The 24,343-nt window shown below is 40.1% G+C and overlaps 1 long non-coding RNA gene across 5 annotated transcripts in view; it reads left to right on the forward strand.

Moving 5' to 3' along the window:
* Positions 1-24,343, forward strand: part of LOC120231760 — a 176,530-nt gene that overhangs the window by 109,332 nt on the left and 42,855 nt on the right. For 3 of the 5 annotated variants that reach the window (XR_005528409.1, XR_005528408.1, XR_005528411.1), the window contains exons 3-4: positions 2,633-2,679; positions 4,818-4,867. This is a non-coding gene — a long non-coding RNA (uncharacterized LOC120231760). The other 2 variants (XR_005528410.1, XR_005528412.1) reach the window with 2 other exon arrangements.

Consider the following 24,343-nt stretch of genomic DNA (forward strand, 5'->3'; position numbering starts at 1 on the left):
GTTTCTTCATCTTACTACCTTTCCAATAATGTTCTATTCCAATAGCATTCTATTGCCATCTCTATACATCATCAATCACAAGATACATAGGAGACGACATGCTTGAAATATTCGCTAAACCTGTCTAGCACCACTTACTTTCAATGAAAACTTCTTGTCCATAAACTTTTTCAACTCTCAGGAAGGATTTACTTTTCTGAACTCGGCCTTACTCTGGCCCTATTGCTGTGTTCAAATTACTTCCAAAACTCACTGCCTTAAAAAGTCACCGTTTGATGACATCTTAATTTGGTGCATCTGGAATTTAAGAGAGCTTAGCTGTGCACCTCTGCTCCAAGGAGCACAGACTGAGATCACTCAGTGGTATCCGCTTGTGAATGGGCTGGTCTAGCAGATCTAATATGGCTTCACTTATATATCTGGTATCTTGGCAGGGACGGCTGGAACAGCTGGAGGCTGGTTGGGCACTTACTTTTCCTGAATCTTCTCTACAAGGCTTTCTGACAAAATGGTGGCTGGAATTTGAGAAACAGTGTTCTAAGAAAAAGCACCCTAAAGAGCACACATCTAAGAAGTGTAGGCACAAGCTACAAGGCTCCTTATTACCTTGCCTTGGAAATACCAAACATTTCTTTCCCTGAAGGGCACTTCTGCTGCATTTTATGGGTCAATCAAGTCACCAAGCCCAGCCCATGTTCAAGGCAGACTTTCTCTCTTAATAGAAGAAATATCAAAGAATTGGTGGCCATCTTTAATCTACTTTAGAAGGAATGGCAAGAGCAAAGTCAAGAAATGGGGGAAAAGAGGCATTTTCTTTTTTTTAAGAGAATGAGCTATAGAGTCTGGATGAATTATAAGGTACGTGGGAATTAAAGGTTATGGGGGACACTATTCAAAGTGTTGGTGCTATGCATCTGGCCATTATAGACAGAGACTTTAGTCCAGGTTATGCAGAAGGAAGAGAGATGTCTGCTGTGCCGAGGGGCAATCAGTCAAGACGAGTACTGTGCTTGTATTAAGGAAGACTCCACATCCATGCCTGAGCAATGCCATCCCTTACTGGTGACGCGTAACAAGAAAACCAACACATCCTTGTCCCAGCCCTTCCCATCTGACCTATCCTGAGCTTTACCAAGAGCCAGAGACTGTTTCCAACGCCCGTGGAATGACCAAAGGATCGAGTCTGTATGTAGACCCGTGTGACAATGGACTTGGGTCCAAGAGGACTCATACCAAGGCCCCCTACTTCATAACCGTACAGCACTTACCTCATCACCTCACATCCCTCCTAACCACCTCGGACTCCAGCTGCTCCAGCAAACATCAGCCTAATCCACTCTTCTCCCAGCCCACACCAGGTTCTCCCTGGCACTTCAGAATGAAGACCTTAGATTTACTACTTTTTCCCCTATCTGCTCAGGTGTAAGAGCTGGGAAGGTAGAATGGAAGGCCAAGAAGGCAAGAGTAAGAACTTTATGCTTAACGGAGTGGTAAATAGGGAATTAATGAAAGGATGGAAGAACAAGAGTGATAAGGTCAAAAAAGATATGAGCGTTGGCTAGGGCAGGTGCTGAGGGATGTGGATAAGAAATGAACAGGATGTAGCAGTCACTGGGATAAGCTCACTAAAAGGGGGACAACTGGAGAAGCCTTCAGGAAAAGGTGCCCAATTCTGAGTACCTGGAATGGGCCAGATAGGAAAGAGATTTCCCAATATAGTATTTATATGTCATTATCATCTGTGGTGTTCATTATGTGACACCCTTTTAATGACATAAAAAGTATAAGAAGGCATACTTCAGATATATGAGGTGGCAAGTGAATTAAGGCCTAACTCAGTGTTTTGTAAATAACAGGGAATTTGCTGGGACACGCAAAGTCACAGTCCAAGGGTGGGAACAGCTTCAAGTACAGTTTGATTCAGCTGAATAAAACCACTAGGATCATCTTTGTCTCTGATTCCACTGTGTGCTGGCTTTATTTCTTGGTTATTTATTCTCATGCTGAAAATATCTGAAGCTACTGTAAGCCCTTCACATCCTTACATTATCAAGTCCCATTGGAGACAGTGTTCTTCTCTGTCCTAGAAACCCTAGCAAAGGTTTCCTTGTATTTCCTTGCCTCTGATTGGGTTATAGCAGTCATCACCTCCTTCCTCTCTGGTCAGTCTCTCTATCTCACAAATTGTTACTGGGGCAGGGATCTGTGGTGGATTGACCACAACTTTCTGCACTTCTTTCATATTCTCTTGGTATACTATCTCTTGGAATCCAGCCCTAGGTTGTAAGGAAGTTCAAGCAGCCCATAGGGAGGCCCATAGACAGAGAACCCGAGACTCCCAGCTGACCAATCTTCCTGTTGTGTGAGCGAGCCATCATGAAAATGGATCCTCTAACCTTCTTAGGGCCACCTCAGCTGATGCCACATGGAGCAGAGACAAGTTGCCCCCCGTGAGCCCTGCCTAAGTTGGAGGTTCATGAATATAGTAAATGTTGTTCTTTTAAGTCATCAATTTTTGGGTTGTTGTTATGCAGAGGTAGAAGATTGGAACAAAGCCCACTGCCATGATATGTCTATGTCACATCCTCCAATCCAGCTTTTTAAGTAATTATGTTGATGTTTTGCTTTTCAGATCCAGCTTTGAATCATTTGTCTTAAACAATCGTTTCTGAACTTAAGGTGAGAAATTCAGCCTGTACATGTACCACCCATTATTAAACTAGTGATTGAAGAGACAATTGTGTATAGTCTCTGTAAAAACAGAGTAGTTTTGGGGTCCCAGGATAATGGCAATTTGCATAGGAGAAATCTTCATAGAGAAAACAAAAGAACTTTAACAAACATTCAACTGGTAAAAATGGCCATAAAACCTTGAAAGTGTTTTCAAAGTGATTATTCATTTATTTGTGTGTCCCATCTGTCCTTTCATCCATCCATCCATCCATCCATCCATCCATCCATCCATCCATTTATCCATTTCTAGTTCCTCTCTTAACAGAAAAGATAATAAGCCTGACTAGTGAGAGTACAATGGGACAGGTAAAGAGGAGAAAATTCTCTCATTTGTAGAGTTCTGGGAATTAGTGAATGGTGGATTCACATTGGTTAAGATTGATAAGAAAGACCAAAGATTTGCTGTAATGCAGAGACAGACTTGAAGAAAATGTTGGGAACAAGAGAATAAAGCCAGATGATCCAATAGCCAGAAGATTAAAAAAAAAAAAAAAAAAAAGAGGACAATTAGGTTAGACTGCTACTTGGAAGGGTGGTCTAGGCTAATTCATCTGTTCATCCAGCAGTCATTGATTATGTGCTAATGTGTACCAGCAGCATATTATGAACTGAGGGTTCTGTAGTGAATAAGAGACACTAATTAGCTACCTTAATGGAGCTTACATTCAAGGGGAAAAACAGATGACATACATATAAATCAACAAAGATTTGTAAGAACATTCAGAGGACTAAGAGCAGGGTGGCGGATAAAACAGGACTGAGCAGGCAATATTAATGGGTGATCGGGAAAGATCCTTCTGAGAATACACTTGAACTGGGGTCCAAATGGCAAGTAGAAACAAGGAAGGTTAAGAATTGGGAGATGAGCATAACAGGCAGTAGCTATAGCAAGTGCAAAGGCCCTGGCAAATACCATCCATGGGCTAGCACCCACAACTAGCTTCATGTTGATGGGACATTTGTACTAATTCACTGAAAGAGCCCCAGTGGCAGAGGATGCCAGTTCAATTAGTCACTTATTTGTCCGTCCATCCATCCATGCAACCATCCATCAGCATACGTTTTGGGTGCCCTCCACATATCAGGAACTGTGCTAAGCCTGGGAACTGCAGAAATGTAAAGATGACCGATCTCTGTACTTGAGGGATGCATCATCAATCGCCACAATCACTCTCTGAGATGAACTGGCATGTGATTGAACACTTACTTTATTGGTAAGGAAACTGAAATACAGAATCTAACGACTTCACTTGACATCACCCAAGTGGTTATTGGTAGGGCATAAGCATTTTGGCTTCCTTTCTTAATCAGGGAAAGTATTATATCTGACCTATTTTTTTAAAACCCTCTTACTCAATGGGGTAACAATTAGAGTTTATCTATTGCTAATGCTTACTTACCACTTTAGGTTTCTTTAATTAGAGTATTTTAAATTAGTGTTATTTTAATTTTACTTATCTCTTGGGACATTCTAGAGGATGAATAGCAAAGGAAATAATGCACATGAAAGCACTTTGTAACCTATAAACTATAATACATATGTGAGTTATATACAGTTTTATATTTGAGGATATTGCTTCATCCATTAGTACTATTTCCTCCTTAGGGATCCCTTCAGAGAAATTCAGAGCAAAATAGACTTCTAGATGGATACTTTAAAGACATTTTATATTTCCTTTAAAAATAAGACTGTGAATTCTGAAAATGACCAAATTGGGTGCTTCATAAATATTTGTTGAATGAATTGATAAGATGAAATATTCAAGAAATATGATACTATGTTATGGGTTTCATTCAGTGTGGCTACTTACTGTGGAAGAACTGCCAATTTGATACTACATTGCCACCCTAAGGAAATCGTATGATTAATTTTACGCATCTGTAGAGGGTTGCTATTAGCCACCTTGGGAATGAGAAGCATATGGTTCAGGGAAAGAAGATCATTCTTTTGAGAGAAGGAAATAAAATTATCTGGGGGTAGATTACCCACTGCTTTCAAAGTATAATTAATCATTTTATTCTATTTTTTTAATAGTTGAGTTTAAAGCCTTATGTTGATATCATGTTTACTTTTGTTCCTTCAGCTGAGCAGTGATTCTTTAAATGGAAAGCCACAACCACCTGCCTTAACCTAGTGAGTACTCAGTGGTTAACAGCTCAGGCTTTGGAGCCAGGCTGACGGGGTTCAAACCTAGGCTTTATATCTTAGACCTGTGTGACCCTGGAATAGTTTCTTAACTGCTCTGTGCCTAAGTTTCCTTTTAAAATTTATTTATTTATTTAAGTTTATTTATTGATTTTTGAGAGAGACATAGAACACTCAAGTTGGGGAGGGACAGAGAGAGAGAGAGAGAGAGAGAGGGAGAATCCCAAGCAGCCTCCAGGGCTGTCAGCACAGAGTCCCAAGTGAGTGGGGCTCAAACTCATGAAACTGAAATCATGACCTGAGCCAAAATCAAGAGTTGGATGATTAACCAACTGAGCCACCTGAGTGCTCCTCCGTTTTTTTTTTTTTTTTTTTTTTTTTTTTTTTTTTTTTTTTACGGGAATAATAAGTAGTATCTACTTATAGGATTGTTGGAAGGACTAGACGAATTAATACATGTGAAGTAATTAGAACAACAGTCAATAAATGCTCAAGAAGTGTTAGTTAGTATGTATCTACTTGTTTGACTTTCTCATTGGATTATAAAAGCTGAAAAAGAAGGACTCCAAACTGTTTCATTTATGTATCCTTTAGTGTTAGGATTTCGGGTAAGCGGAGTGAGGCTCTTGCTTGAGTGCCAAATTTGTTAGAAGGAGGGGAAAAAATCAATATAGAAAACCAAGATAAGTAATATTTTAATGTATTACTTGAAATAAATCAAAATTAGTGCAAACGTCCCATGGTGAACATATCAAAACTGTAAATAAAGACAACTAGTAACTTGAAGTTAAAAATTATTTAAGATCATCACTTGGTTAAGGGAAATTGTCAAACATGGAAATTCCTCCAATTGAAAATGAGATAAATGGAGTGCCTGGGTGGCTCAGCCAGTTAATCATTTGACTCTTGATTTCCGCTCAGGTAATGATCTCATGGTTCCTGAGTTTGAGCCCAGTGTTGGGCTCTGCCCTCACAACATGGAGTCTGCTTGGGATTCTTTCTCTCCCCCTCCCTGTACCCCTCTCCCGCTGAAGCTCAAGCTCTCTCCCTCGCAATAAACAAATAAACTTTAAAAAATGAGATAAGGAAGAATTTGATTTTGAAATGTTATTGATGAGTTTGCTTCCACTAAAAGGAGGGAGGAAAAAAAATAAAATGAGGGAAGTAAAATTATAATAATTCAGTTTGTGTTATAAGTAAAATACTTTAAAAATAATTTTGTGAGTTTTAATACTCCTGTGTTTTGACTTTTCAACCATTCTAGTGTTCTAGAAAAAATTAGCTATTAAAAACTTATATTAAAATTCATTTGGCCTTAGGCTCCAGCATAGCTTGGCCTGGCTCTGATCTTCCTAGGTCTTGGCTCAGATCCTAGTACACAGAAAGTGTTCAGTTCAGAGTAGTGTAAGGAGCTGTGCCCTCTACAAGGGATGAACAATAGTGTACCTGTTTTTGGAATCCTTCCCCTGTTTCAGTGCCTAATACAGTGAACAGTACCCACAGGGGTTCAAATCATGTTTGTTAAAGGTGAAATGAAAATAATTAGATTTATCCCAGCTTGATTCAAAATTCAACTCATTTCATGCTCTTGGATTTCCTATATTGAGATGTTCACAGTGGATTTCAGAAGTCTGATCTATGAAGTTCTAGCCAATGACCCCCTTCTCTTGGTATGGGCCATTATGATCTCTCCCTTCCTTTGGAAATCCCACAAAGGGCACCACCACACAGTCCCAAAGAGACTAATGAGAAGAGCTAGCAAGCAGGAAATTGTACCACACAAATCTCTGTATCTCCTGCTTGCATGCTCACTAGATTGGTGGCCTTCAAATATTTGTGACGATGATCTTTACAAGATGTACTTTGTACATCATAATCCAGCAATACACTTACATGTTTTTATACATGATTACAACAGTATCATTTAATACTTAGTTGAATTATGTAAGATGTATTCTTTACTTAAATTTTATTCTGTATCATTAATAAAGCATTTGTGATGACCTCAAAAGGGGTTTCATGAACCACTGAAGGCCTAGACTCATAGTTTGAAAAACACTTGACTACAGTTTTGGGGAAGTGGACACTTCCTGTCTCTCTGCTATCACCTAGCATGGACCCTGGTGGAAGGAAGGTGTCTAATAAGCCATAGTGGCTGCAGGCTGTGGTGTCAAGTGCATACACTTTGGAGGTAGACAATTGGGTTTTTGTCACTAACAACCATATGACAATGGGCAAGTTACCTCAAGGCCACGAGCCTCATTTTCTTCATTTATAATAAGAATAACTATGACAAAAATAGTAATAGCTAACCTTTGTTGAAGGTTTACAATGCACTATTAGACTGTGTAAAATGGAGTAATGATTGGACATAGGTGTTGTGGGGACCAAATAGGGTCAAGGTATAAAGTACTTGACGCATACAAGGAAATTATTTATTCTGAGCCCTTTTTCTTCTTTGTGGACCCTCTGAGCCAGGAGTTCCTACTGGGAGTTAGAAGTGTGTTGCTTGCTCCTTGGGGTGTTTGGCAACCTTGGGGCTGGAAGGAGTCCAGCACTTTGAAAGGCACTGTGAGAGCACACGGCCAGTCACATTCTCAACAACCCATCTTCCAGCCTTCCTCCTGGCCCACTTGCAACGCTTTGGTCCACTCTGTGGAAGTTGGGTCCAGCTGGACCGTGGCCACTTTCCAGCCTTTCTGGGAAGGACAGTGGCAGCGTTGTTGAGGTCTGAGTCCCACAGAACACAGAGCTCATGTCCTCAGGCTACCTGTGGCATGTCTCCCAGGACATTTCATGTTCTTCCCGTTGGTGTCACTGACACATGCGACCAGAGAAGAAAGAGGGCTGGGCAAAGTGCCACTATAAATGCAAACCACTGGGATTGAGTGCACTGTGTGAATCATTCTGTTCTGATCATGTTTTCTATAGGAAGGAGCATTTATGCTTGCTTGAAATAAGGTTCCCAGGTGCACTGGCCCACTTTGCTCACAACTCAAGAGAGTCGTTGTCTTAGCATCTGGGAAGTCACCTCTTGCTTAGGAAAGAACTTGACAGTAACAGCAATTCTTTTTTTTTATTTTATTTTTATTTATTTCTAGGGGAGAGAGAGAGAGACAGCGTGAGCAGGGGAGGGTCAGAGAGAGAGGGAGTCACAGACTGAAACAGGCTCCAGGCTCCGAGCTGGCAGTCAGCACAGAGCCCGACGCGGGGCTCGAACCCACGAACCGCGAGATCATGACCTAGGCGAAAGTCAGATGCTTAACCGACTAAGCCACCCAGGCGCCCCAGTAACAGCAATTCTAATAACAAGACTTTCTAGATATGCCTGTCACCCTATATGTACACATCATAATTACCATTCATTGAAAATGTACTATATTCCATTTGTTCGATACAAGCTATTTCAAATCCTCATAAGAATCTTTTGAACAGTGAATTATCATGCCCAGTGTGCAAATTTTAAAAGTCAATATTTAAGAGGAGTTAAGTGATTTGCTTCAAATCATCCAGCTCATAATGGAGTCTGAATTAGAGCTTTTGTCTCTCTGATGCTAAAGCCAACTTCCTTGTGCTTTCCACATCAGCTGTTCATAAGCCACGTTCTTGTTAATAATCATAGTTCACTTTATGTTTACTGAGTGTTTACTACGTGTCTGGCTTTGTTGTAAACACTTCATGCGTATTGCTGGTAAACTGCAACTCTATGAGAAAGACATCTTATTATTCCATTTTCCAGATGAGGACTCTGAAAATAACTACTTGCTGAGATCGTATTTTGGCGTAAGCGGTGGGTCTGGGATTTGAATCCAGGAGGTCTGTACCCTTGACCACTAACCTATGGTGGTTCATATTTATTTCCTTTGGCTCTGACATGACCTATGACAGAGCGCAAACATCCCCACTTTACAAGGGAGGGCACTGGAGAAATTTATTTGCCCAATACTATATAGATCTGTAAAGTAGAAGAGGGGCTGGATGCTGGGTGTGCTGGCTCCTGGCTCAGTGCTTGCTCCATAAGGTCAGGATATTGCTGTCCATGTCATTGAGGCATGCATGGTGCTCCTTACCTATCCTGTTCTTGGCACCTGGGTGTGGCAAGTGCGTACATAGTAGCATCTGTGAGCTTCAAGGTCCTGGAGCTTGGGCTCAGATGGAAGATTCGTCTCTTTGTATACTTTTCTGGTTCCTCTCGCCTGCTACAGCCTTGATCCAGCATGTGCTCAGTCCTTCTTCCTGCCCTCCTGCTGCCCATCATTGTTCCTCGGGGATTTCCTGCATTCAGGGCACCTCTCCAGCGTAGCAGTGACCTGGATTCTGAATTTTCTGGCTCATTCAAGATCTTGTCTCTAATTCTGGCTGGTCACAGTCTAGCAGCATAAACCTTGGGGAAACCTCAATCAGCACTTTTCAAGATTCTTACCCTCTACTTTATAAACAAAAGCATGAAGCACATAAGTGAATGTTTGGCTATACCTGACAAATAGAATAGAAATATTCTATTTATTAATAATCCTTTAATCATCATCATCATCATCATCATCTATTAATAACAATAATCTATTTATTAGCAAGTTGGTTCCCCCAAAAATTGTCCTTGAGAGCAGGTATGATCCTATCTATTTCTTATGGCTCCTCCAAAGAGAATAGCATAAGGCTAGCTTGTGATAGGTAGGAATGGAGCCAAGAAAAAAGACAGGGTAAATAATCTTTATTACATGTCCCCCATGAACTAGACATTTTCAAATATGGCCTATGATTTAATTCTGACATCTCCTTGAGATAGAAGCAGTTATGATTATCCCTATATTTAAAGAAAAAAAACCTAAGGCTCAGAGAGATAAACAAATGTAGCCAGAAATACTTTCATCATGGAATCACTGTTTCTAGGAGTTCAACACACAGGTAAGTATGTGTGTTTATACATACATGGGTGTGTGTCACATACACGCTTCTTAAGTTTTTGCTGGAATAATGTTTTTGATCGCATGAATCTACATAAAACTTGGACGGTTGTTTTTCCTGATTATATTGTACATACTTGTTTACAGAATGAGCATACTTCTCACATCAGCAGCAGTCCAAATTTCAGGTAATCTTACTCTTTTCAGATACATGTACCTAAATCTGACAAAGTTGTATTGCATTATTAGACATTAGAGAAATTCACAAATTAATAAAATCTGCTCTTGAACTGTTTATCTTAGTCTTGGACTTGAGAAACAAGGTCTGCATACCTATACAGACACATGCATATATTAACTGCTCTGATTCTGTCTCATGTTTACATGTAATTAATCAATACTTGCCAAATCTGTTTCAGTGGCATCAAATAAATGCATTAATTGAGTGCATATTAATCGTTGAGAAGTGACAAGATGTGAAATGTGTTTTGTGTTTCCAAAGTAGGGAGAGGTTTGTTTAAATAACCCTTGTTAGATTAATATATGGTTAATTCACCACTTCTTTCTCTAACCTGTGATAACATCAAGGAAAAAACCTGTAAAGATGTGCACCCCCCCTGCCCCCCGTACATTTTCCCTTTCCTAAATTCTATATTCTATGTCAGTTCTGCTTACTCTATCCAGGACCTCTCTCTATAAATATTTCTTCAGCTGGGCTTCAGATAACCTCGGCTGAATCAGATTTTTAGATACATACATTATATATTGAAAATTAACCTCTTGGTCTAAGAATTCCAAACCTATATTAAAGAGAATAAGTAAATTAGTAGCTATTTATAATCAAAGAATATTAACAAATTAAATTCTCATGGATTTCTATTTTTGATGATCTAAATTGAAAGAGACATCCATTGTATTATCCAGGATCTTGTGAGAATTCTGTCTACAAAAGCAAATACTTACTCACTGAGCATCTATTATGTCTAGGTACTGTGTTCTAAGTGGTGCAGTTAAAATTTATCTACCAAGGCAACAATGACTACATATCTCTCACATGTATTGTATCTTATTAGATGCTGTGGGTTATGGGAAAAGTGTAGGAAAAATACTCCGTCATCTCAAGAAAAGTTTCAGTTAACAATATGGGGGACACAAGATCCAATCAAACTAAGAAGTAAGCATGATCATCACCAATTAAAACCAGCCCTGAGAAATTCTTTGGTAAGAGAAACTTAAGCTGGCTGTCCATAGACAGAAGACCAGAGATGAGGCATAAAGATGAGATGAATATTGCTGGTGTGATACAGAATTTGTGACACCAACATCTTAGACCCGATGGTGGAAATTGTACAGGCTATCGAAACAAACCAGTTTAAATCCCGACTCTGCTACTCATACTTAATAACTGAACATCAGGTAATTATTTAACCCTGTTAAATCTCAAATGCCTAATCTGTAAAATGGAGATAATAATATCTATACCACAATATTACTGGAAAAAGCTTAAATGAGACAATCTGTTACAAATTGACATTTCAAGTTATTTTGGTAAACAATGGTTTATGACAATTAGAGGTCAGTGAGGGCCCTGCATCTGTTCCCTGACAATATTACTTCTGGAAAGAATATTTTGACAAAGGCCAGTCTCTGCCACTTGTATAAATATTCAATACTAAATAGGCCCCAAAAAGTCATACAAGCCTGTTCCTGGATGGGTCCCTTCAAATATACAAGAATTACCTCACAGTGTGGTTTCCTAGTCTCTGTTTTCCCCACTAGAATGTCAATTCCATGGCGGCAGATGTTTTTGTGTATTTTATTTACTACTGTATCCCCAATACTGAGAAAGATGCCAGACACATAATAACTACTCAATAAATATTGGGTAAAATGAATGAGCCAATTAGTGAATGAGTGAACTTATCACCCTCAGGGCACAGAATAAAGTTAATATAATACATTTATATGCATGCATATACCGGTATTTCTTGAAGTAAATTACAGCTAGAACAGAGTGTAAAGCACCTGGCATATTTGTGTGCTTGTTTTCTCTATCCTTCTAATGCAAACTCATTGGGTGTCTCATTTTCTACAACTTCTAGCACAGAGCTTGAACAAATTAGATGCCAGTTATATTAAATTAGGTTGAATAGACATACTGATGCATTTCTTTTCCTCATCTGTAAACTGGAGATAATAATTCCCATCCTATTTACTTTCTTGAGCTGTTGTGACATTCAAAACACAATGAATATGACAAAAATGTATGAAGTGGTATAACATAAGACTGTATTCACAAAATGTGAGCCATGGAATGACTGTGAGAATCCTCTATATTGTTTTGAAAATGTTGAGTGTGGGAACCCGTTTCAAGATTTTCCAATTCATAGTAGGCAAATGCACCTGGAAATCTTTTGCATTTTAATGAAATCACCAGGTGATTATTTTCCATTCCTTTATTTTTTAAGACTTCATTTTTGTTTAGCCCTATATGCTTTGTAAATTCAATTTCTAGCATTGGTGTAAGAGATGAAGAGAGAGGTGGTAGGGATGATGATGGTGACAAGTCAAACCACAACAGTGACCAGGAGTTCTATGGGGGAAGGGAAGGGCATTGATTTCTTGTTCATCTGTTGTAATCCTGGCACACAGTTTAGTGACTGTCCTACAACCAGTGTTCCACAAATGGCTGTTGCATAATGGCCATTGATGGCAGCCATGCTGGCTTGTGAACCCTCTCTGGGACACCTAATACAGAGGTGGTCTCGCTTGCTCTTTGAGACGAAAGATGTAGGTCAAGCGTGTGAAGTTCGGTTCTTGCCAAACGGAAGAGGATTTCCTTCTTGCACTTTCCTCCCCTCCCATTTAAACAATGTCCACAAGCTGGGAAAAGGTATATAAACATATGGACAATGTTTGCACACCAAGCTCTGGGTTGATAATGACCACATTTCCTGCCTTAAGAAAACTGTCAGACTCTCTGTTGTCAAAGTTCTCTTTGTCTCCAGAATGCAATTCATTACCCTTCCCCTGAGCTGAGAAGGGTACTGAGGGGCCTTGTTTTACGTCGCCGGCCTTTGCCTATCTTTTTCCAGTCTTTTCCTACAGCAGTTCAGAAGAGGCAATGAGGAATTCCTTGAAAATTGTGTATAGAGCTAATTGCTCGAAGAGGTAGGTTATTGCCTGAAGTTAGGCTTGATTTCTTTTCACCAGCCCATAAAGAATCAAGTGATCCAAGAAACTGTTATGGTTTACCAAAAGGTAGGGGGTAGGAAGCCGCCCTAAATGTGTTTATTATTAAGACATTCCAGCCTCCCTCTCAACACACACACACATGTTGCTGTCAACTTCCAGTGTGTAGCAGCTGGAAGCGTCCTTGGGCTTGCCTTTAGGTGGAGATTCTAACTCATTACCTAAATGAGAGGGCTGTGAAGCCACCTGCTCTTTCGCACTAAGTCTTCCCCAGCAGACAGCACTGGCCCAGAGGGCAGAGCGGAGATTGAGAAGAAAGGGGAGAAGTCCCAGACCTGGAGGTGGAATGGATTTCTTGATAGTTACTACTACCTGCCTATCCCACTGTTTCCTGTGCTTCTATGTGAACAACTGGGGAGTCAATCATTTCAAATGGGAGAAGAAATTATACAGAACACCTGTAGCATTGAGGTCCTCATTGTTTGTGTGTCTGTAACTTGCAAAGCACTCCTATCATGTGTTGTGGAAGAGCTGGGTAAGCTTGGCTCAGCTCTCAACCTCACATTCCATGGATGTCCCAAGCCCTCCCTTGACTTTTTGCTAATTCCCAGGGGCTTTTCCCTCATGGTCACCCTCCACCTGAAACTTCTCTCTGTTTTGCCCTAAGTCAAAGTGGTTTTAGGAATTAGTTTTTATGCATTTCCATAAAAACTATACTACAACTCTCTCCTGAAGATTTGGAAGTTCTAGAGAAGTTCACAATACTGAACCTGCTGTCTTCTGCCATCCACTGTCCTTTTATGTCCCATGCAATCTTTTCTGTTCCTTTATTCTTCCATGATTATACCTGATGGCCCCAAGACTTCTCCTTCTGTAACGTGAAGAAGGAACTTAACTATCCACACCTCCTGGCATCATGTGATCCCACGGATGTCCACAGCCAAAAAACTCTAGTGTGAGTACTTCAATCATCTCCTTGGAAGACTACCTTGCTTGCCAATAACATTGTTTTCTTTGTTATATTTCTTCGCTGTCTAACCTTTGTAACAACGCTGAAAATGAGATGAAGAAACAGAATCAGAGGCATGGAGTTACTTGTCCTAATGCAGACTGCTGAGAAGTAATGGGAATACGACTGAATTCACGTGTCTCTGCTTCTGAAGCCCATGTTGTTTCTACTCAGCTATATCACAGTCAGCACAAAGTTGAGGAGGAAGGCAGGGAGATGGTGGCGAAAGCTTTCCAGAGATAAAAACATTGGTTCCTATTCTTGGCAGGACCTAACAGCATTGATTAACAGACAGCAATACAGGCAGATTTTTATAAACAGGAGATACATATCTAAGATCATTTCTTTATGCGATCATTTCTTTATGCATTCATTTCTTAGTTTCTTTCTGCTGCTATAAGAAATCACCACCAATTTTGTGGCTTAAAACAATAAAAAATTTATCATCTTATAGTTATGGGGGTTGGACTTCCAAAATGGGCTTCATGAGCCAAAACAAAGTCTATAGGAGAATCTGCTTCCTTGCCTTTTCCAGCTTTTCGCAGCTGCTTGAAATCATTGGCTCTAGGAATCTTTCCTTTTCAAACTCTTATTCTGTTGCCACATTTCCTTCCCTGACTCTGACCCTCCTAACTCTCTATGATATGGGTATTCACTGTGATTACAATGGGTACATCTGGATAATCCTCACCTCAAAATCCTTAATCACATCTGCAGAGTCTTTTTTCTCATGGGTCCTGGGATTTAAGATGTGGGCATCTCTGGGGGAGGGCATTGTTCTGCCTACAGCACCTTCATTCATGATTTATTTATTTTTTTAGTTCAAACTACATTTTGTAAGAACTGGCCATGTAGCAAGCAATGTGATAGGACTTGTGTATACAGAAATAAAACACTCTTTCAAGGAGCTTACTCAAGGAGGGAGACAGACATAAGAACTAGTCATTAGGCACCAGTGTGCTAAGTACTATGAAAGAGGCAAGTGTAGGGGGCTCCTGGAGCCCAGAGGAAGAGACCAACACTCTGTCTTCAGGATCGTAGTTCATCACAATTTTCCTGGAAAATGAGATGCCTGGAAAGTCTTTAAGAAAAATAGGGGAAGAGTAGGAGAGACTCAAGCCTGGTGGGTCGTAAGTATTATACGCAGGTTTGTCTACATGCAGAGGGACAGTGAGTTTACCCCTAAAGGAGAGGTGCAGGAGATACAGAAGGGCAGCCACAGCTGGGTGCAAACATCTCTGGGGACATCAGCAAATAGGACGGGACGGCTGAGGGGACACTCTGTGGTCAGAGTCAGCTCCTGGCATAGAAGAGCACCTGTTGTAAAGTCATACATAATGGTTCAGCTGAAGCCGTTGGAATGCTATGTTTGGTCACTGGAGCTGGTCTGTACTCTTGCACTGTCTGAGCTTCAGATGGAAAGATCATTTCATCAAGCTGTGGGGGAACTTGTGAATGTGGAATGAAAGTGCATAAAGGAGGTGAATACTGGAAGAAGACTCCTGTCAAGGCCTTAGGAGTAAGGGAAAAAGTGGAAAATTGCTATATCTCATAGAATAAAAAAGAATTCTACTTAGTCAAATCAGTATCTATGTGTCTATATATCTCTATCTATATTTGTGTGGCCATATTGAGGATAATTTGATTTTCATGGCTTACTTATCACTTCCATTATATTCCACAAACATTTATTAAACATCTACCATGCACTGACCACTGTATTTAGTACTAAGGACATGAAGAGAAGAATACATGGCTTCTGTCCTCCAGGACCTCATAAAATAGCATCAAAAATTCTATAACAAGAATATGAACAAAGTGCTATGAAAATCTTTTAATAAAGTTGTGCATGAATGCTGGGCATATGAATGTATAACCATGTTATGTGTTTGCTTATACAGTACTGGCTGCATCTTTCTGTAATATTTTCATGAAGCAAACCTTCCTTCGGTGTCGGCCATCTGTCCAGGCTCTGGAGGTTGTAACAGTGAGCAAGACAGAGAAGGTCCTGTTCTCATGTTTCTTACTTTCTAATCACAGAGTATAGCAGTAGGCCAGGGAGAGTGCAAACAAGATAAGCATAGACATATGTTATGAAGCAAGTAAGTGACATTTCTGGGAGGCCAAGGTTAGACTGAGTGATTAGGCAAATTATCTTTACATTTCCATTAAGTAGAAGCATAAAGGAGATGGTGTTACAGAGTAAGGGTCTTCTGGAGACTGTACTGAGGGAACTAGAGGCATTTGGGACGATGACAGCAACCCACCTACAGAAACCATCCTCTGGTGCCTCTCGATTCCGAGTCGTGCTTCTTTCACAGGGGCAGGCGAGCAGCAAGGAGGGACTACATTCTTCTGCTGTCTTGCCTCCTACCCTTATAGGAGCCAAGCAGATGAGGTACAACTTTAAATACTTTGCAGTGTATTTGTTTGCTATTGCTGTGTAACAAATTACCACAAAGGTACTAGCTTAAAGTGACAGCAATTCATTTTGTCCCAGTTCTGTAGTTAAGAATTCAGGCCAGAACTCAACAGCATTATCTGCTCGGTGTATCACTAAAATGATGATTAGCTATTACTAGCTAGTAGTGCTTCCCTCCCATCATACAGAAGGATAAAAAGTGTTTTCTACTGAGTTGAATTCCCAGTTCTTAATCATACACCATTTCTATAAAATGGTTCTTAAACTTCAGAAAGGGGTCATGAAATGATTCGTCCTTAGATAAGAGACAGAAGGAAATGATGTTCTTTCAAGTTTTGGTCTAGTATCTGTTTATCTAAACCGCGAGATTATTTTTTTCACTCACTGAAAAGAGAGAAGCAGTGTGGCTTGTGGAATTAACCCCTCTAAGTAGGTTAACTTTAATGTAAATGAAAGAAGCAATGAGTCATTAATTATAAATTCATGGTCAGATTCTCCTTTCTTTGATTTGTGAACTTTGCCAAGTCTCTGACCTTTATCGATTGTGATGTTTCACTAGTCTACTATTGCACAGGGGTCTACCACGTGCTTTTCATATTGTGCTACCAAATTTTGATCTATAAATTGCATTTCTTTTATTTCATCATAAGGATATATCTTGCAACAGTGATGTTCTTTAAGAGAAAGTTGTGAAGTTGTGTATAACCTGCTGAAGTAAGAGGAAAGATGAATGGCATAATATAAAGCCAGCTCCTAAAAGAAAAGTTCATTTTTATCAGAACATGCCAGACATTTCTCTGACAAGCTTATAAAAAGCATAGTCAGGGTAGCAAATATGCACTCTATGGACTTTGTGAAACATGCTTATACTATAGGAGTTATTGTGGGTTTTTTTTTTTTTTTTTTGAGAGAAAGAAAGAGCAAGTAGGGGAGAGGGACAGAGGGAGATAGAGAGAGAGGGAGAGAGAAAGACAGAATCTTAAGCAGGCTATACACTCAGCACAGAGACCAATGCAGGGCTTGACCCCACAACCTGGAGACCATGACCTGAATCCAAATCAAGAGTTGAACTACCCAGGCACCCCTTCTGGTATAATTATTGATGACTTATTTCATGTTATTTTATATAATATATTATTGTGATTTCCTTAAATAAATTTTTTTCCTAATATGTAAGTAGTAACTACTCATTCTAATTTTCTGAAACTTGTTAAAAAAGAAAAAGCTTAGAGGGGCACCTGGATGGCTCAGTCGGTATCATCAGACTTCAGCTCATGATCTCATGGTCTGAGTTTAAGCCCTGAGTCCGGCTCTGTGCTGACATTTCAGAGCCTGGAGCCTGCTTTGGATTCTGCGTCTCTCTCTCTCTCTCTCTCTCTATTTGACCATTCCCTGCTCATGCTCTGTGTCTCTCAAAAGTAAATAAACATTAAAAAAAAAAAAAAGGCTTATACTCATGTTTAATTCCTCCAAGTGTGCTGACAATATTCTTAGTTTTCTTCTTTGAACTTGGTTTGTCCATCTGTAAAAAGGATGGGACTAGAGAGTAGAGTCCATCTACAGAGCTTTCTGGAATGGGGGGAGTACACTGTGAGTGAGGGTCCAGGTTTCCTACCTTTACTTCAACCAGAGAGTCTGACTTTATTTTCTTTATATTGTTCAGTTTGGGACTCTTTTACCTTGTTTTCACTTTCAAGTAACAGAAAATCCTTCCCAAACTGGTTTAAGCATAAAAGATAATCTATTTATTTACATAACTAAGAAGTCCAGGGACAATTGGCTTCAGGTACACCTTGTTCTACAGGTTAATTATATTTACTTAGGGGCTCATTTCTTTATATTTCTCAGAGATCTGCTTCCTGAGCTAGCATTGGCCTCAGGTTGGAAATGCTAATGGCAGCCACAAAGGAACTGGGTTGGAATCAATCCCCCACAATATAAACAGAGTAAGGGTATTTTCTTAAAGAAAATTTAGGTATATTTTATCAAGAAAGAGGCAAAATAGGAGCAATGGGCACCTACTTCAGGATCCATTTAAGGTGTTATCTTAAAAAGAGTTTCCATTGTTAAAAACAAGTGTAAAAACTCTAAAAAGGCCATTCCTAAGATCTTTTCAGCTCTACCATTTCTCTTATTCTACTTTTCTCTCATTTCACTCAGTGGCAAACTCCCCAGAATGTTCTAGATCCACAGCTGATCTAGTTAGGGCTTGGAATGAATTAATAGCTTGAAGCATAAAGCATTAAGTATTACAAATAATGTCTCATATGTTCTCGGCAGAAATCCTGGTAGTGCATCCTGCAATTTGCATTAACCAGAGGCCAACAGGTAATTATTCAAATGGGATTTTTCTTTTTAAAAGATGAACGATTCCCTGAGGGTTGATACTCATACCCAATTGCCATGTGGGGAGCGAAACCAGCTATTGCCTTTAGTCAACATTTATTACAGGTATCACTGAAGGAAAAGAAAATCTCCCACTTTTGAAGGGATCTGGAAGGTCTGAGCATTCTGTCCATCCAAGCCTGGCTCTTGAAGTAAGCTTGGGGATTCTTTGATGCCACACCAGTCACTATGACTTTAAGAGTAAATCCCATACTTGAGAGATTAGAGACCCATCTCCTCTGTTAAGTACTATGAAGTAAAACATCTGAATCACAAATAAAGCAATCAATAAATATATACCAAGCCTAAGGATTTGGTGAAGAGAGCCTAGTCATGACATTAGGGGGACTACCTTCATGGAGTTCCTTTTTTCTGGAATGCTTTCCTCTTCCTTCATCCTCAAGGCCCATCTCAGAGGTCTTCTGAGCACCACCCGGCCCATCAGATGCCAGAATTACTATTTCTAGAGATTCCTAAAGTAACTCCTTGTGCAGCAATTAATCACTAATGGGTTTTTAGGTTTTCTGCTTCCCTTACTGAGACAAATTTTCAACCTCAACATTCTCATCTACAAAATGGGGATAATAGTCCTTCATCAGAGTCACTGGAGGGATAATTGCTTTGAAAGTGCTTCATAAGTGTTTGTCACTCAGTAAATATTGAATACATTAGTTGTAAGTATAAATCTCATAAAAAGGTTAAAATTGAAGGTAAAAGTATAACATAGGAAGGGTGAGGATTTGACTCAGCATTTGAAGCAGCCACATTCAACTGTTACTGAAGTACCTGGTACTTCAATAAGCCATCAGTTTCACCTTGTCACTGATGAGTAATCACCTGAGATTAATATGGCCTTGTGGATAGATTCCAGCATTCTCCAGACCTGCTCAATGCCTGCTGAGTATCTACATCGCTTTTGTGGAATCTTTTCTTTGAAAGATGGGATCCCACTGAGAGAAAACACATCAACTCTTTCTTGGATGTGTTGAAGCAGGATTGGGATGGCCATCACCCAGGGATATATTACAGACAATCCCTGTGTTGCTGGCAATGTTATGGTAGCATTAGCTATAAAATATGATAAGGTCTATTTGAGATGTATGATTATAGGCCCCTGAATGAGTCTTCCTTCCTTCCTTCCTTCCTTCTTTCCTTCCTTCCTTCCTTCCTTCCTTCCTTCCTTCCTTCCTTCCTTCCTTCCTTCCTTCCTTCCTTCCTTCCTTCCTTCCTTCTTTCCTTCCTTCCCTCTCCCTGTCTCTCCCTCTTTCTTCCTAATGCATTTTGTTTTTCTAGACTTAGATGAGTTACTTAATCCTAGTTCTTTACATTTCCCCCTTATATAGGTGGGAAATAAATTCTAATCTCCAGTTTATTTCCCCATGAAGAGATGATAACACATGAGGCAATAATGGAAGATTTGTGTTATAAAATCCTTGGAATCAATATTGAAAATAAATCTAAGATTTCACTCTAGGATATAAATGATTCATATGCCTAAGCAGTGCATATATTCCAAATACATCTGCACTTTTCTACAGAAAATACCAAACTCTTACAGGGACCACACTGAATCATTTCAGTCTTTCTGAATAGGATCACAGTTTGACACGGTCAAAAATGAAAACTAAGAACAGAATACTGTTTCTTTTCTGTTTTCCTCCTCTTTCTACAACCAGGATGGAAGCTGGTGATGGAAAGGAAATTGATATAACATTTGGAATACCGTCCCAGATATTCAGCTGTGCTGCATTCCCCTCAACTATAGAACATTCAATAGCATCTGTTCCCTGATGATGCAAGTTTCCACTTGTAGACGGGGCGGGCTTACTTCTCTACCTGTTTCAACATCTTTGCTCCTTCCCATCTCCAATTATGATACATAAGCAGAAACAAAGGCTGGTGACTGTGCTTGTTTTTTTTTTTTTTTTTTTTTTTTGGAGTTTTATGGATGGGATTTAGAGTTAATGCACTATCCTTTCCTGCCTGGTGTCAGAAGCTAGAATCCTAAGATCGCAATACTTTGCTTCTTAGAAGTAAAGCCCATTTGGGCTCTGCTTAAATAAGGAAGGAAGAATTAGAACAAGGAGGCAAAGAGGTCAGAGTTTAAGTCATTGCTCTGTGTTTCTTGGCTGTTTGATTATACATGACTGTGTCTTAGTTTTCTCATCTGTAGGAAGGGGATAATAACACAGACCTCCTGGGGTGTCTGTAACATTCAAATACAACCATTATTTAAAAGCCTTTGTTGTATAGTAGGCTCTCAATAATCATCAGCTTCCTTTCTTGTTTGCTTCCTCATTCCAAGTTTAATCTGCTGATGGAAGGGGAGATAATCAGCCACAGTTGGGTGAATAATAGCCTGGCTCTAATATAATTTCATAGGTACAGAACCAAGAAAATTGGGAAGCCACTGACATTTGTCTTAGGTTGGTCACTCCCATTGCTGTACCTTATGATTACCTGAGGGTATTTGCTCTGCCCTTTCTCTAGGGCACCTGGATTCCTCATGAGTTTTTCTCCTTTTTCTCATCAATCCTTGTCTCTAGAAACTATCTGATAAACTCATTCCTAACTAAAGTGAAAAGGACTGGTAAGATTCAATATACTTGAGGGGATAGAGATTTAATCCAAACTAATGAACCACTTGCTTGGAATACTGGGTAACAGCCAGGTCAATAGTTGATTTCCACATCTGCATTTCTTATTTATTCAACAACTACGCACAGAACTCCTCAGCGCCTAGCTGTGGAGGCTTGACACGGTCGCTGCCCTCAAGGGTCTCACAGTCTTGTCTGACCCAGCTATGCAAACATAAATAATAATGGCAAACAGTCACAGAACAATTACTATGTGCCAGGCAATGTTCTGTGTGCTTGACATACATCAATTCATTTATTCTTTGCAACAACCCTCTTAGTTGGTGCTCTGATCGGCTACAGTTTGAGATAAGGAAGCTGAGGCTCAGAGAAGTTAAATATCCTACCCAAGGTCACACAGCTTGGTCAATGTGGTCCAGCTCCAGAGGTTTTGTTCTTTATTATTTACTGCCGCACTGTATACAAGACAGTGTGATGACCACTTCTGGGTTTCTGTTGTTAGGAAATAGTCAGTGATAAAAAGACTATAGATGATTTATTTGAAAGTATAACAGGAACAGGAAAAATTCTAAATATCTATCAATAGAAGGATGCTTAGGTTCATTATAGTATGTCTGTATGATAAAGTACTTACAGGGGTGCCTGGGTGGCTCAGTTGGTTAAGATCCTACTCTTAGTTTTGGCTCAGGTCATGATCTAATGGTTTGTGAGATCAAGCCCCACATCGGGCTCTGTGCTGAAAGTGCTGCGCCTGCTTGGGATTCTTTCTCTCTCCCTCTCTCTCTGCCCCTTCCCAACTTGTACACACTCTCTATCTCTCAAAATAAATAAATAAACTTGAAAAAAAATACAGTACTTATAACCACTAAATAGATAAGGAAACAACTCTAAACTTCAAGAGGAAAAAAACATGGAGGGTGCCAAAAAGTTTCTGTAGTATTCTTCTAATTTTTTAAAAAAGGTATGCTCATGTAAATAAATAACTCTGTATGTCAGACACTGTATAAGTCACTTACCAACACAAACACAACACAGTTCTAGTGCTGTGGGAGCTGCCAGTTCAGGAGGAGAGAGACCTTTCAGTATTGGATTTTTAGGCAACATTAAAAGGCCATGCATGGGGTAGCAGTGCCTAGGGCATGTGGGCTTTGCTGAGACCGTAAGACGGATCAGGAAAACAGTCCCAGAGAATGTCAGCCTTGCCTCTTTCCCTCTGCAACTTCATCTTCAAAGTTTACTATGTTTTAATTTGCCCCTCTAAGAAGGAATGATGGAAAGGCAAAGCATATTTATCTTCTTCCAAACTTCCAGCAGCGTCCCAGTGAGTTCGTCTGTGGCTTCAACTCCTAGCTTCCCAGCCCAGAGATCTTGTCTCTCTCAATCCCCTCTCAGTGTCCCCTGTGATGTGTCATTCTAATATAGGACATACTCTGGTTTCTGGGTGGTCAGTGAGTTGAAGCTCAAACCCTGGTTTTTTACTCCAAATTTTCTTCATCTGGAACTCTTTCTAGGCTTACAGTTGGGCATTTGGTCCTCAGATGAATGGCCCCCTTTCTCTGGGACACCTGCCAACTAGTCCTTCCCAAAGAGTGAAGAGAAACCATAATTTCTACTGACTGCATGCTGACTATGAGCCCGGCATATTCTTTGTTCCTTATAACAATTATATGGGGTTGAATTGATCACCCTTGCTGTCAAGGAGAAGGTATTGCTCTGAGCAGGTGAGACTTCTGCTGAGGTCTTCAAAACACTTGCAGCTGTAATGCCTCATACATTTCTTAGCACATAGACGTCATTAGCGTTGTGTTTTTGACTTTCGCAGCTACTACGTGGCAGGTTTGAGACCACAATCTGTGTCTATATCATCGGAAGCCTTTCCTCATTCTGCCACGCTAAGTCTCTTCAGTTTGGGTTCTTGCTTGCCACAGTGTTCTTTTCCTGAATCTTCTTCCTCCCTGGCTGCTAATGCTTTTTGAGCAGAGATAAGTGCATTCACGCGGACCACCCCTTTAACTATCAGTAACCCGTGATGGCTTTCAGATCAAAGGGCCAGGGAGCAGGCCCAGGTGGAGGGTGGGAGTCCTCTGCTGTTTGCAGGAACACTGTTTCACATTATGTACCTGGTAGGGTAAGCTTTCATCCTTTCGTTGCCTCCCTTACTTAGAAGCCTATCAAACAACTCTGCGCCTTTTCCTTCTCCTTTTTATCACTCTCTGGAACAGAGTTGGGACTTGTGTAACTGCAGTTTCTTTTCTGTGGGAAAAGTAATCTCATTTCAATATGTGTGGGTGGGTAGATTATAAGTAATAGGCTTGGAGCTCAGTTGTAGGACTAGGGAGGGACTGGGTTAAATAGTTGTATGATTAACAAGCCACCGCGTTTTTATGGTCTATGAAGAAAAGGTTGCTATAAGGATTATCGGTTCAGATTGGAAATGATTCACCCAAAAGTATTCAATGGTTTGGATGGTAGGAATGGGGAGAGGAAAAGAATTTGCCCCACTACCTCCTGGAAAAGAACAGTATGAAATGCACTCAGAGGAGCTTAATCCTTTCTTTTATCTTTTAAGATTTCCTCCTCTCTATGGTAAAGGTCTCTAAAATTATGGAGAGAAGAAAGTGCCATGTAAGAGATACTGCTTGACATTCCATCTGTGTTTAGTATTATCAGCCTGTTAGATGAAGTGAGATTTGCAGGTCAGCTGTCAAGACAGGTGATTCTGAGTAGTCAGATCACCTCTCTGAGTTTCTGCTAAGGGCTGCTTGGTCTAGATAACCTTTTAGGTGTCCTCCAAGTTCATTCATTCATTGAGTGTTTATTGAATACCTATTAGGACTGAACAAGCTGGTGGTGGGCTGGAGGATCCATCAAGACCCCTCTTACTTCCAGCGTGAGTTCAGAACCAAAAGAGTGGAAGACGCTGAAGTTAGACAGGTGGAGATCCACATGTCACCA

Source organism: Hyaena hyaena, unplaced genomic scaffold, assembly GCF_003009895.1.
Source record: "Hyaena hyaena isolate Hyena2069 unplaced genomic scaffold, ASM300989v1 scaffold_62, whole genome shotgun sequence".
In the NCBI taxonomy this organism is placed as follows: domain Eukaryota; kingdom Metazoa; phylum Chordata; class Mammalia; order Carnivora; family Hyaenidae; genus Hyaena; species Hyaena hyaena.